General features: G+C 46.7%; 1 pseudogene; it reads right to left on the reverse strand.

Annotated features, from left to right (window-relative positions):
- Positions 1 to 832: 832 nt before the first annotated feature.
- LOC111175110 (nuclear receptor-binding factor 2 pseudogene) lies at positions 833 to 2,371 on the reverse strand (annotated as a pseudogene).
- Between the last annotated feature and the right edge of the window lie 12,289 nt (positions 2,372 to 14,660).

Below are 14,660 nucleotides of genomic sequence, written 5' to 3' on the forward strand. Positions count from 1 at the left end.
AAGTTCATTTGTATCATACTTTTAGATTCCACATATAAGTGATACCATATGATATTTGTCTTTCCCTGTCTGACTTACTTCACTTAGTATGATAATCTCTAGGTCCATCCATGTTGCTGTCAATGGCATTATTTCATTCCTTTCTATGGCTGAGTAACATTCCACTGTATATATGTACCACATCTTTATCCATTCCTCTGTCGATGGGCATTTAGGTTGCTTCCATGTCCTGGCTACTGTAAATAGTGCTGCAGTGAACATAGGGGTGCATGTGTCTTTTCAAATTATGGTTTTCTCCAGATATATGCCTAGGAGTGGTTTTGCTGGATCGTATGGTAGTTCTATTTTTAGTTCTTGAAGGAACCTCCATACTGTTCTCCATAGCAGTTGTACCAATTTACATTCCCACCAACAGTGTAGGAGGGTTTCGATTGGCTAATTTTTTTAAATACAATTAGTTTATTGATTGCTTACAACCAGTACTGCCAACCAGCATTACTTCCACTCATGCATCATTAAAAACAAAAAGGATATTTCCTTGGTATTTTCAAATGATGCATTATACATTAAACAAAAAAAGTTAGAACTTAAAATGCACCCTGATTAATTATGTAAACTGGTAATTTTAAAAAAAAGCATAACTAATAATTTGGTTCCTTTCTTCATAAAATGGAAATTTAAATATTTCTCCCGATAGTCTTGAGGTTCTCATTATGTTACGAGTAGTGCAAAGTGTGGCACACAGTTTCTTCTAGAAAGGTGTGTCTTACACACCTTGTTAAACAAAGGAAATGTGCATAACAAGATGCATATAGTCAATGCGTGAATAGAAAGCATGTTTCAAATACAAGGTAGCCCCTCAGGTGACCATTGCTATTTGGGTTTTGCATTATCATTTATGGCATTATAGATTAATGACACATAACATACTTTTATACATTTTAACCCTGAAGAAAAATAATTGTTGCTTGAAAAAAAATTATTCCAGGTAGCCATTTGGTTTGTATCAGGAGAAAGTGAACCTCCAAGAGTTTAGTATCTGCCAAGTCTGGAATCATTAGCTCGAGTCAGTAAATCCGATGCGCGACATACTTCACAGTGACTGTTTCCGAGTCTTGTCAATGCCTCTCCTCCGCAGGGTGCTGGGTGCAGCATCTCCGGGACACCCTTGCATGTGGTTTTCCTTTTTCTTCTTTTTTTTTTGCTGGATTAACTGTATTACCGTATTATTTCCTCTTTTTCACCTCTTCTATGGCCTTCCATTTTATTTTATTTTATTTTATTTTATTTTGGCGGTACGCGGGCCTCTCACTGTTGTGGCCTCTCCCGTTGTGGAGCACAGGCTCCGGACGCGCAGGCTCAGCGGCCATGGCTCACAGGCCCAACCGCTCCGCGGCACGTGGGATCTTCCCGGACCGGGGCACGAACCCGTGTCCCCTGCATCGGCAGGCAGACTCTCAACCACTGCACCACCGGGAAGCCCTGACCTTCCATTTTAATCATTCATAAGTCCTTTCAGAATATCTTCAGAGAGTTCCATGAGGGGACGTTCTGGAGATGGAAAATCCAAGGGAGGAAGACTGGATATTGGAATATCCTTGGCTTTCGCCTTTTAGAAGTCTGGCCTTTTCAGCCTTTAGCTGTTTATTTTCTCTCCTTAATCTTTCATTCTCAGCCACGAAGAATTCCACATGCCTCTTCGAATCTGCAATTTGGGTTGCCTGCTCCTCTATAATTGTTTTATCATTTCTTGGGGCTTTGCTTCCAATGCACAGCTCTGTTGGCTCGCTCTTCTGCTGAGGTAAAAATAGTAGTGTGTCTGGATCCCTGTCAAAGACCCCCTGAATTTCAGGCAAGTGTTTCTCTGTGGAAGGGCTGTAATTCTGAGAGAGCAGGGGGCTCTGGCTGTCTGCGTCCTCAGCAGAGGGTCTGTGAGATGCCTGAAGCTGGGCAGCGGCATCCTTGTCTGTGCTCTGCTGGGCTTTCAATCTTTCCTCCCGCCTTGCCCTCTTCCACCTCTCCTGGATGAGGAGAAGCTGTTTCATGTGACTATCCCTTTGCAGTTCCAGTGATAAATGAGCCTGCTCAGACTGTGTCAGCTTCATAGCTTCAGAAAGATACGCTGCAGCCTTTTTGTGACAAGAAATAGCCTCTTCGTATTTCCCTGCAGCTACTAAACGATCTGCTCGTCTGCTCTGATGAGCCAGGTTGAGGGGGTCCTTCCATTATTTCCAGAGACCCCGGGGTAAGCGGCGGCCTGAGGAAGGGGAGCGAGGGAGCCCGGGCACATGGAGGGTAACAGCTGGAGAGCGCGACGCAGCGGCTGCGACTCTGGCCCCACTCCGCGCCCCGGGAGCCAGCGGTGGGCGCAGAGGGAGCCGGCTAATGTTTTTAAACCTCCCTTTTGTTTAGGAGAAAAGTTGGAGGAATCAAAGAAAACCCCCTTGGAAGCAGTATGTTTTGAGTTAATCTGACAACTAAGGGAAAACAAATGCTATAAAAGAAACAGTCTTACGGATCACAAATGGACAGCTTTAGGAGAAGCTAAAGAGGACATACAAAAGGTATTTGAAATGAAATTTCAGAGAGAAAAACTCTCTAAGGCAGGAATGTCTTCGGCCCAGAAATCTAAACTGGGTGCCAGGAATCTGGACAAGAACCCAGGAGGTCCGAAGTGAAGGAATTAAGGGCTCAGTGACTGGGGGCTGCTGAATGATACTTGAGAGAATTTCAGTCTGCTTAGAGGTTAACTCAGGTAATACCTCACAGGATCTCAAGTCTGGCGTCTTGTTGATAATGTTGGAGGTATACTGGTGTGGAATTTGTGGTACCCAAACAAGGGCGCGTGACTCAAAGCCACTCTTAACCACAGCCGCTGCCAGAAACCCAAGCCTCTGCTCACCCAGAATCACACCCACAGACTGCTCTGCGCAGCCCCCATCAGACCCAGTCCCCAGCCAGGCCTCCTCTCCAGGCTTCTACCGCCGCCTCACTTTGCCATCAGCAGACCCCTCAGCCCCGCCCCGCTCCTTCACAAGCACCTGGCTCGCCCTGAGAATGTTCCAGTACAGCCCTAGCAACTGGGGCTGTTGGTCTCTCTCACCTCTCGGACCTCAGGACCACAAGCAAAAGTTGTGTTTTCCCGGGTCACCAGTGCTACGTGCAGACCATGTCTCTCCCTCTCTGCTGAGTAAGTCCCTGCATCTCTTCCATGCCACCTCCTTCTGATGTCCGTCATGCATGGACTTCCAGAAAAGCACCCCACTCCACACACATACACACACACACACACGCACACGCACACGCACACACGCCCCTCACATCCAGAAGGCTTTACCTCCCGGCTGCCTCTCTGCCTGGCCACTCAACTCGTTCAGCATTTTTGGCCTCTTTCAAGGTTTGTGGAGATGACACATCCACGACGCTGGCCTCTCAGACCCTGATTCCTCAACAGACCAAGCGTCTGGGGAGCAGCCACCCCCCCCTGGATTAGGTCAGCATATTTCCTCTGGGCTCTAACCCTACATCCCTCTCACCCATCACCCCTCCCTGGCCCTCTGCTCCTGTTCAGAAGCCACCACAGGATCCTTTAACTCCACCAGCAGTAGCATCCCCTGGGCGTGCACTTGGAAGGGGCTTCCCTCCTAATCGGAACCTTGTCATCCTTCCCCCAACTCACCCCCCCTCCCCCGCCCTCTCACCTCCCTTTTGTCTTGAAACAATGCTCTCTTTCTCCTCCTCGGGACCACTCCCAGTACGGTTTATGCTGGAGATGGGTCACCCTCATTCCTCAGAGCCCGTTGTTATATTTTCAGGGATTCTGCAAACTCTTTGACATTGTGTCGGTGACTTGGAATTGGCTGTGTGGACAGTATTTACACCAATACAAATGAAGGTTTCGGTTTCCAAAGGGGGTTTTGTTAAACATCTATCAAGCTCATCACTGGTTTATCCTGCATCCTCTTGCCGCTACCGATGACACGTTTCTCTGCTACCCGCCTCTCCCCCCGACACTTTTGCCCTCGTTTGAGCAAAACTTCTTGAGAGCTGCCCACGGTGTGACTCTTCCTCTCAGCCATTCACTCCTCAAGCCCACTCCAGCCTTGCTTCTGTCCTTGTCAGAGCTGCCGAGCTCCTCCAGGTTACCAATCCAGGGGATACTTTCTCTGTTTTTGTCTTGCTTGACCTTCGCATCCATCTTCCCCGCCCAAGTCCTCATCTTCAAACACGTGCTTCTCCCGGCTCCTCTGATGCTGCACTTTGCTGAGTTTTGCTCCAGCTTCTCTTGCTGATCTGCAGAATCGATTGCAGGCTTCTCCCTGTTTCCCTTAGACACATGCATGCCTCCTAAATGCTGGCTTCCAGCGTGGCTCTAGGCTCTCTCCTCTCCTCTGCCCTCTCTCCCCGCGTGACCCCCTCCTGTCTCATGACTTACATGCTAAGCGTTCCCAAAAGGATTCCTCAGACCGCTCCAGCCTCCCGACCCCTCCATCTAACTGCCCATTGACGACCCCGCCAGGAGGCATGTTTTGCTTTAAAGGTGATGTGTCCTAAGGGCAACTCTGGATTCCTTCAGCCCTGGTAAACCAGTGCCTCTCCCAGTCTCAGCATCTCAGTAACTTGTGGCACGGTTCAGCCATCTGCTCAAACTGGAAACGTGGCCACCAGCCAGGATCCCTCCCTTGTGCTCACCGCCCACGCCCAAGGCAGGGCCTGTTGTTTCCACGTTGTACGTCTCAGCCCCAGCCTCTCTCCACACAATGCTCTGAGTCACCCGCACGCCTCGCCTCTCTGTGCCCAGTGACGTTCTTACTGGCTTCATTTCCACTGCTGCCCGTGCTTAACATCGTCTCCGCAAAACTGCTGGAGTAAACTTTTAAGAAAGAAAATCCTGGAAATTAAAACGGCTTTTTGACCTAAATGGGAAGGAAATCCAAAAAAGAGGGGATATATGTATACATACGGCTGATTCACCGTGCTGTATAGCAGGAACTAACACAACGTTGTAAGGCAGCTCTACTCCAATAAAAATACATTTCAAAAAAGTTGAAAGGAAATAAATAAGCATATTTCAAATGCTTAAAGTAATAAAATGGATTTTAACAACTTCAGGGATACACGGAAAAATAATTATTTCACTATGGAAATTGTCAGTTGCAAAAGTGTACAAAATTAACTACAAATACAACATTTTTTTAAAAATAAATTTATTTTATTTCTTTATTTTTGGCTGCGTTGGGTCTTCATTGCTGCACGCGGGCTTTCTCTAGTTGTGGCGAGCGGGGTCTACCCTTTGTTGTGATGCGCTGGCTTCTCATTGCGGTGGCTTGTTGCGGAGCACGGGCTCTAGGCACGCGGGCTTCAGTAGTTGTGGTACGCGGGCTCAGTGGTTGTGTCTCACGGGCTCTGGAGCGCAGGCTCAGTGGTTGTGGCTCGCGGGCTCTAGAGCGCAAGCTCGAAGCTGTGGCGCACGGGCTTAGTTGCTCCGCGGCATGTGGGATCTTCCCGGACCAGGGCTTGAACCCGTTTCCCCTGCATTGGCAGGCAGACTCTTAACCACTGTGCCACCAGGGAAGTCCCAATATTTTCAGTTGTGTAGAAATGAACAAGTTTATACAAGATTTCAAGGGAGGGGTGTGGGAGGGAGGCTCAAGAGGGAGGGGATATATGTATACATATATCCCTAGCTATATTCACTTTGCTGTACAGCAGAAACGAACACAACATTGTAAAGCGATTATACTCCAATTAAAAAAAAAATCCATTTCAAGAGAGAACATATAACAGAAAACTTGGACGGAAATTCATTTGATGGAAATTATTCATCTTTTAAATTTATAGAATTTGCATAGGCACCGTTTTATCTCCTTTCATTTAAAGAAATAATTTCTGTTACAATAATTTAGGCTTTGAAATTGTAGCTGCCATTTTAAAAACAGCAGTACATGCAAGCAGAATTTCCAGATTCAAAGCTTAACAGGATTTTTGCCAAAGGTCACCAAAGCCTTTTGCATATAAGCTATCAAAATAAGGCTCCTGAATAAAAGAACTGCCTGAAATGATCTAATCAAGTAAAAATTGTTCAACTAATGTTCATCCTTTGCTAGGATATAAAAAGAAAATTAAAATCTCAGAATGGTTTCATATACCTATGGACTTAGGTCAATTTACTTTTAAAAACAAATGAGCTACCCTCCTTAGCCTTTCCTGTACTAGCCTGGAAATTTAAATGGCTTTTAACAGTTTCAAGGATACATGGAAAAGTGATTCTCTTACCCTTGCGATTGTCACTAATTTTTCTTTTGAACTTGCAGAAGTTTCCCTATTAACACGAGAGACTCCAGAACCAAATAATCTTTTAAAAATGGAAAACAGATTGCTTTATCACAATGCCTAAAACCTTCTCATTACATCTCAGATAAGATCCACATGGCTTTCCTACGAGGCCCTGCGTGGTCTGGCCTTTCCCTTTCTCTCAACTTTATCCCATCCTCCTTCTTCTGGAACTCCACCAGCACCAGGCACACTGGCTTCCTCTGGGTCCCGGAGACACTCTCTACTTTTCCCGTTAGTGGTGGTGGTGGATGTGGTGGGGAGTTTTGGTTTTGCCTCAGAACCTTTGCACAAGCTCTTTCCTCTGTCCAGGGACACATTCCCGTCCACCTTCTGCCGACTGCATCTCATCTTTCAGGGTTTATCCCAAATACACACCACCTTCCCGGAAAAGCCTGGCAGGAAGAGGGTCCTGTAGAGCAGCATGGGCACATAGGCAAATAGTCAGCAAATCATCTCTCTTTAAAAGTAAATCAGGGATTTCCCTGGCGGTCCAGTGGTTAGGAGTCCGCGATTCCACTGCAGGGGTCCTGGGTTGGATTCCTGGTTGGGGAGCTAGGATCCCACAAGCCGTGCGACGCAGCAAGAAAAAAAAAAAAAAGTAAATCAATATCTTAAATTTCCTGTCTGGTTGGTAAAGTAACACTTCCTGTCTTGTCTCTTCATCAATTCCTTGAGGGGTGGCTTTGGCTGAGCACCCTGGGGACAGTGGTCATTGGCAGAGAAGCTCTGTGGGATCAGCTCACATTCTTTCAGCTGCCAGGGCCTTGCTAGTGTGTGGTTGGACTTTCCAAGCTCTGCTTTCTCCCCTTGACATGTGTCAGTCAAGCCCCCTCTCTTGGGTCAGGTTCCCTGCAAGCAGATGGAATTCTCGTACAAGTGGTAGCCTGGGAGAGTGCTGTTAGGAGGGATTTGTAGGCAGGTGAGTGAAATAGGAGAGGGAAGGGGGGCAGCTAAGAAGAGATGTGGTTTCAGCTGAAGTCTCACCTCAGCTTCACACCACAGATGCTCTGGAACATGAATAGCAGCAACGAGTTTTCCTCCTTGAAGCAGGGGGTCCAGTCTCCTTTTGAAGCAAGACGAATAAAACACAGAATGGGAGGAAATATTGAAAATCGTATATCCAATAAGGGGTTAATACCAAGAATATATTAAAAAAACTTCTACAACTCAACAACAAAAACAACCCAATTTAAAAGTGAGCAAAGGACTGAACAGACATTTCTCCAAAGAAGATACACAAATGGCCAATAAGCCCATGAAAAGATGCTCAGCATCACTGATCACGAGGGAAATGCCAATCAAACCATAGAAAGAGGCCACCTCACACCCATTAGGATGGCTGCTATAAAACACTTCAACAAAACAAAACCAAAAACAGAAAATAACAAGTATCGGCAAGAACTTGGAAAAATCGGAACCCTTGTGCACCGCTGCTAGGAATGTGAAATGGTACAGCCACTGTGGAAAACATTATTCAGCAGTTCCTCGAGTAATTAGAAGTAGTATTGCCGTGTGATCCAGCAGCTCCATTTCTGGATATAGGAGGCATATAGGTGTATAGATATTCAGCAGAATTGGAAGCAGGGTCTTGAAGGGATGTTTGTACACCCATGTTCACAGCAGCATTATTCACAAGAGCCAAAAGGTGGAAGCAACCCAAGTGTCTATCGATGGATGAATGGATAAAGAAAACGTGGTCTATACATGCAGTTGAATATTATGGAGCCTTAAGGGAAGGAAATCCTGACACGCGCCATGACATGGATGAACCTTGAGTACATTGTGTTCAGTGAAATAAGCCATTCACAAAAGGATAAATACCATATGATCCCACTTACATGAAGTACCTAGGGTTGTCAAGTTCACAGAGACAGAAAGTAGAGTGGTGGTTACCAGGCGCTGGGGCAAGAGCAGGGAGTGGGGAGTTGCTATTTCATGGGGACAGAGTTTCAATTTTGCAAGATGGATAGAGTTCTGGAGACTAGTTGCCTATCAAAGTGAATGCACCTAACATTACTGAACCATATGCTTAAAATGGTTTACATGATTTTTTTTTTTTTAAGAAGACGTTGGGGGGTAGGAATTAATTAATTAATTAATTAATTTTTTTTGCTGTGTTGGGTCTTCGTTTCTGTGCGAGGGCTTTCTCTAGTTGTGGCAAGCGGGGGCCACTCTTCATCGTGGTGCGCGGGCCTCTCCCTATCGCGGCCTCTCTTGTTGCGGAGCACAGGCTCCAGACGTGCAGGCTCAGTGGTTGTGGCTTATGGGCTTAGTTGCTCCGCGGCATGTGGGATCCTCCCAGACCAGGGCTCGAACCCGTGTCCCCTGCATTAGCAGGCAGATTCTCAACCACTGCGCCACCAGGGAAGCCCGGTTTCCATGATTTTAAAAAGGAATCCTGTGATATTGGTAGAGAAAAAAAAAGTTGCAAAGTAACAGGTCTATAAGTACAAATTGGCATATTTTCTTAAAGCCAGCTGTACTCTTATAGTAACTACTAGTAGTATATTGTTTAAATTGGGGGGGTGTTTTATTATCTATTCTGTAATAAATTTTAAAAGACAATCGCTAGATTAGAAACATAGAAGGAGATTTCGATCCTTCGGGGTGGCATTTGCAGTTTTAGAATCCTCAACTGCCCTCCAATGGGAATCTCTCCTGGGTGCAGTGCATCCAGCCCAGCCTTGCCCATGCAGACCCTCCAAACAACATTTGCATGTTTCAATATTGGCTTGGCTACTGGGTGTTTCCTGAATGAATGTCCCAATTCCAGATGAAAAAGACTTCCTCAGAAAGCTGGCTTCATCCTGAGGGGTTCCTCCTGAGGTGTCACATGGAGCAGGCGGGTTCCTCGGACAGAGAGCAGGGTAACTTGGAGAGAACCAGAGCACTTACTCTTTTCCAATTTCACTTCTGTACAATCTGACTTCATTGTAAACCACAACTTCCATAGAGACTCATTTATCCATTCAACATTTATTGAATGCCATCTCCCTGCAAGCCACTTGAAAATAACTATTAAAAATAAGGACAGAGCTTTTCCTGAGTCCATTTTATTGAGGTATAACTTACATACAGTACAATTCACCCTTCCAGGTGTACAGTTCTGTGAGTTGACAAATGTATATCGCATAGCCACCGCCACAATCAAGACATAGGATATTTCTATCATCCCGAAGAGTTCTCTTGTGCCCCTTTGTAAACAAGCCCTCCCCTCCCCTCCCCTCCCCTCCCGGACCTGGCAACCACTAATCTGAATTTTGTCCCTATAGTTCTGCCTTTTCCAATGTCCAGTAAATGAAATCACACAGTATGTAGCTTTCGTGTCAGGTTTCTTTCACGTAGTGTAACGCTTTTGAAATTCATCCATATTGTTTCCTGATCAGTCATTCATTCCTTTTTATTACTGGGTAGTATTCCATGTCTGGATGTACCACAGCTTATTTATCCGTTCACTAGCTGATGGACCTTTGGGTTGTTTCCAGTTTTCAGCGTTATGAATAAGGCTGGGTGCACAAACATTTGCATATGGGTCTTTGTGTGGACATAAGTTTTCATCTCTCTTAGATTAATACCTGGGAGTGGGATTGCTGGGTCATTTGGAGAGTGTATGTTTAAATGAATAAGAAACTGCCCAGATGTTTTCTAAAACAGCTTTTAGAAACACTAAACTAAACACTAAACTCTAAAACATGTTTGCATTCCTCCCAGCAATATATACAAGTTCAAGTCGTTCTGCATCCCTGCCGACCAGACAAAGCTTTTCGCAAGTATCAGCACCTTAATTACCTCAAACCTGCAGTAATCACGTTCATTACGTCATCTGCAATATGTGGCTGTATCTTTAAACTTCTCATGCTCTAAGCGGGGGCTCAGAAATATGCACTGCTTGGTTGTTTCCACGGTGCATATATGTCTTTATAAAATAGTAATATAAAAGTGCGTTAATGATCTCATTTGGTTTAAGAAATTACAGCAAGGCAGAGTTAGCCCTTTAACAAAATAGAAATAGACAAAGAATAGAATAGTGCATGCTCAGTGTTAGAAGGGATCTTAAAAGCCTTCTCTCCAGCCCCACCCCTGTCCCCACCCCCATGGGACGCTTGAATCCATCTTACTGTGTTCCTGGCAAGGGGCCATCCAGGTTCCGCTGTAATCAATTCTCTCTCAGGTTATCTCCCTCTCCATTCCCCTCCCCACCCCCATAGCAATCAGGAGTCTGACTGCCACCAAAAGACACGGTCAGCAGAAATTGTGTCCCCTGTGGACAGTCACCCTTGCTTCACGGTTCTTCAGCTCATTGGTCTCGTTTGGGGAACGGGTGCCGACATGATTCCAATACCTTTTTTTTTTTTTTCACCTTCAGGATCCCTCTTCCAATCTACTGGTGAGAATGAAGCCCCATGAAGGGGGCCTGGTTTAGGGGGGCAGAGCCTTTGGCATCCTTGATGTTCTACCTCTTGTTTGTCCCAACGCCCCAATCCAATCCCTATTTTTATCTGATGTCTCTCCGAATATTTGAAAGCAGCTCTCACGGCTCCTAAAGGACTCGCCTCTCATCCTGACTAAACATCACCAGTTCTCTCGACCATCCTCACACACTGGGATTTTGAGTGTCCCATCCCTCCCTCTCCTGTCAGTCAGTGGATCTGGCCGGGTCTGATATCTTCCCAGACCAGGGAGCTCAGCACTGAGCCCAGAGCTCAATGGGTCCAGCGAACATGGAGGAGATTCTGATCCAGAGCCTTTACTTTTAATTCAGTTGAAGGTCACATTCAGTTTTTTAAGAGGTCTCTGGTGCTTCCCACTGAATTTACCAGCAGCTACAGTCTGTGTGGCTGGCTAATTACTCATATCTTCCCCAATCTGTATCTGCAGAATCAAACTCTGGGGGACTCAAGAGAGGGACCATACATGTTCTCATTATAGATTTACTCATTGCCCCATTTCCTAGGGCTTTGGGTGACGCTGATGTTAAAATCAATTATGTTTACTATCTCAACTTTGTGTCACCTCCACATTGGATAAGCAGGTCTACAATACCTTTGTTTAGCAATGAATATTTGTTAAGCAGCTACTATATTCTGTGCACCCAGTCAGGCACTGGAAATACAAAGATGAATTGAATGGGGCCACTCTCTAGAGGTGCTTACGGTCCAGTAGATGACCACGTTGTATAATACAGTGAAAGTTTCCCGTAGGACCCCATCAGCATAGTCATTGGAACACCAGGCCTCCTGTCTTCAACCAGCCACTGATACATCTACTTGTACCAGCACCCAACCCAGATGGCTCCATTTCCCCAAGTGGCTGGCATGAGAAAGCTTGGAGAACATCTAGAAATCTGGATACACTATGTCTGTACATCATTGCTGAGTTAGGGGTCAGAGCATTCAGAGGGACCAGGACATCAGTCTGCTATGAATGGTATTTAGTAAGTGGCCAGCCCACACTCTCACCATACCCCTCTGTCCTCATCCCATTTTCCCTAATCTCAAAACATTACATAAACTTTTTCACATGGTTGTAAAGATTACTGAAAAGACAAAAGAGTATGCAGTGGGCAATAAGCTCCTGGAGTGGTCCAGGTTACATCAACAGGTAAATAATAGGTGTGTGAGTAATGAATGAAATTGTATTTTGGGTCTAACCCTTATTCCAAAGTAATAAATCTCATAATGCAATTTGGGCAGTGTCTAAGAGACTGATGGAAATTTGGGCCTGGAGCTGGACTTTTTGAGAGGTTCTGCTTGGGCCGTGGAGACTGGCGGTCTAGGTGCTACCTGACTTTTTGCAGGAAGAGGGGAGGAAAGAAGAGGCCCAGTGCCTTAGCACTGACTTTCAGAGGCCTGGACCTGGCTCCCTCACAGAAGGCCAAAGACTGCCTTGGGCACTCACATTCCAAGTGGGAGAAAGGTGAACCCTTTAGGTGTGCTTTTTTTTTAGCTTATTGAATTATTTTATTTTATTTATTTTATTTTATTGGAGTATAGTTGATTTACAATGTTGTGTTAGTTTTAGGTGTACAGCAGTGATTCAGTTATATACATATATTCATTGTTTTTCAGATTCTTTACCCATATAGGTTATTACAGAATATTGAGTAGAGTTCCCTGTGCTCTACAGTAGGTCCTTGTTGGTTATCTATTTTATATATAGTAGTGTGTGTATGCTAATCCCAAGCTCCTAATTTACCCCTCCCCCCAACGTGTCCCCCTTTGGTAACCGTTAAGTTTGTTTTTGAAGTCTGTGAGTCTGTTAAATAAGTTCATCTGTATCATTTTTAAAATCAGATTCCACATATAAGTGATATCATATATTTATCTTGCTCTTTATGATTTATTTCACTTAGCATGATAATCTCTAGTTGCATCCCTGTTGCTGCAAATGGCATTATTTCATTCTTTTTTATGGCTGAGTAATATTCCATTGTATATGTGTACCACATCTTCTTTATCCATTCCTCTGTCGATGGGCATTTAGGTTTCTTCCACGTCCTAGCTGTTGTAAGTAGTGCTGTGATGAACATTGGGGTGCCTATATCTTTTCAAAGTATGGTTTTCTCTGGATATATTCCCAGGATGGGATTGCTGTAGGTGTGCATTTTTAACAGCCATTTAATTGTACCCATGCAGCATTTGTAGTTCTCTGGTCTGGGTTTTGTTCCCATTTCAATTCCCTGGCCCCCATGCCCTCACCTCTGATCTGTTTACAAGAAATCAAGATGGAACCACAGATGTGAGGGTGGTTTCTGTAGCTGACAGCTCTGATCCCGAGGAGCAAACCTTTGGAAAAGAGTCGTTTCCTCAGGAAATTCTTCTTTGGCCTCCTCCCCCAGAAAACCCATGGCATCTCAACCCCTGCTCTAGAAAGGTTTCCTAGGGTGCCCAGGAAACACACTCCTTACCCAGAAAGTGACAATTGCCAGTCGGTTTAAAGAACAACGTTTGCACCGTGTATGGTTTATTTTGGGGTTTTTTTCTTCGTTTCCACTGGAAGAAACCCCTACCGGGGAGGGCAGGGGGAAGGGCGCTGATCTGATTTCTCTTCGGCCAAGGCTGGGGGAACTCTTTTCGTTGTTGTTTACTTACTTCTCCCAGCGGTTTTTGTTCAGCCCCGGGGGAAGCTGCGCTGCGGCTCCTCAGATGTTATTTATCTTTTCCTGCGAGGGACTTGTGACAGTCCAGGGTGTTGTGTATCCTGTGAGATTGTTTATCGCCCAGCCCATGCGGTGGCCGGAGCTGCCTTCTCGCCAGCACTTCACGTCCCCAAACCTGGGGCTACGTGAGCGGGCGAAGGGAGAGGAGGTTACGTTTGGGCGCTGGGATGAACCCGCGTCCTCTGGAGCCCGGAGCAACGTGTCCTCAGGCAGAGGCTGACCCCGGGGCGCCCAGGTGAAATTAACCAGACAGCCACGTGTCTGCAAGTCACCGCCGCGCCCTCCAGCCGGGGGCCGGGCGGGGGCCACCCAGAGGCGCAGCGCCCCGGAGCCGGGCCAGGCGCGCGCGCACGGGGAGCTCGCTGACCCGAGTCGCCAGTGGGTCAGCCCTGCCCAGGGGCTCAGCTCTCGAGGGACATTGTCGTACGTGAGAGGCTGCCCCTCAGCCTCGCCGGCCCCCTTCGCCGCTGGGTTTGCTCCGTGTAGAATCACCCTCGGCTCAGGTCACGGGAGGAACGAGGTTGGCACCGGGTGGAGCCGAGGATTGGGAACTTTCGGTTCTGCCTGTGACCCAGGCCGGTGGAAGGTTTGAAATGCGCCCGTTGGGTGGCTTTGGGCGGAGTCTTGCCTTTTCCTTTCTCCTTTCCATTTCCATCCTTTTCTCTTCCGTTTTCTTTTTCTTTCTTGTCCCCTGGGCGCCTTGGAGGGCTAGGTCTCTCTTGCCATCTTTGGGAGCGCGCCGCGGACGCGAAGGCAGGACAGAAAGGGGCAGCGCCCGTCTCTAGCAGCCTGACCATCCTTATACCGCACACACGCACACACACACACACACACACATGCACCCTCACACTTACGGGGAAAGATCAAACGCGCACGGCAGCCCGAAGTCTGTTTTCTCAGGCGTCCTTCCCCCATCACCACATTGTTAGCGGGACAATGGGCTCCTGTGTCAGTCTTGTTGGCACCAGTTTTGTACGATGCAGGAAACAGCATTTCCTCTCGGCGCTGGAAAATTAACTTGGATCGTGCTTTTCCCTTTTTATGGAGAATCCGCACACACCCCGGGAAACCCGAGCTCCCGGAGAGGGGAAGGAGCGGCAGCAGTAGACATCCCACAGCCCCGCCCGGGTCCGTCCCCTTCCCGCTCCGGCTCCGGGTCACCGCC

The sequence above is a fragment of the Delphinapterus leucas genome, chromosome 18 (genome assembly GCF_059928025.1).
Source record: "Delphinapterus leucas isolate spDelLeu-1000000601 "Yukka" chromosome 18, BTC_Dleu_Yukka2, whole genome shotgun sequence".
Lineage (NCBI taxonomy): Eukaryota > Metazoa > Chordata > Mammalia > Artiodactyla > Monodontidae > Delphinapterus > Delphinapterus leucas.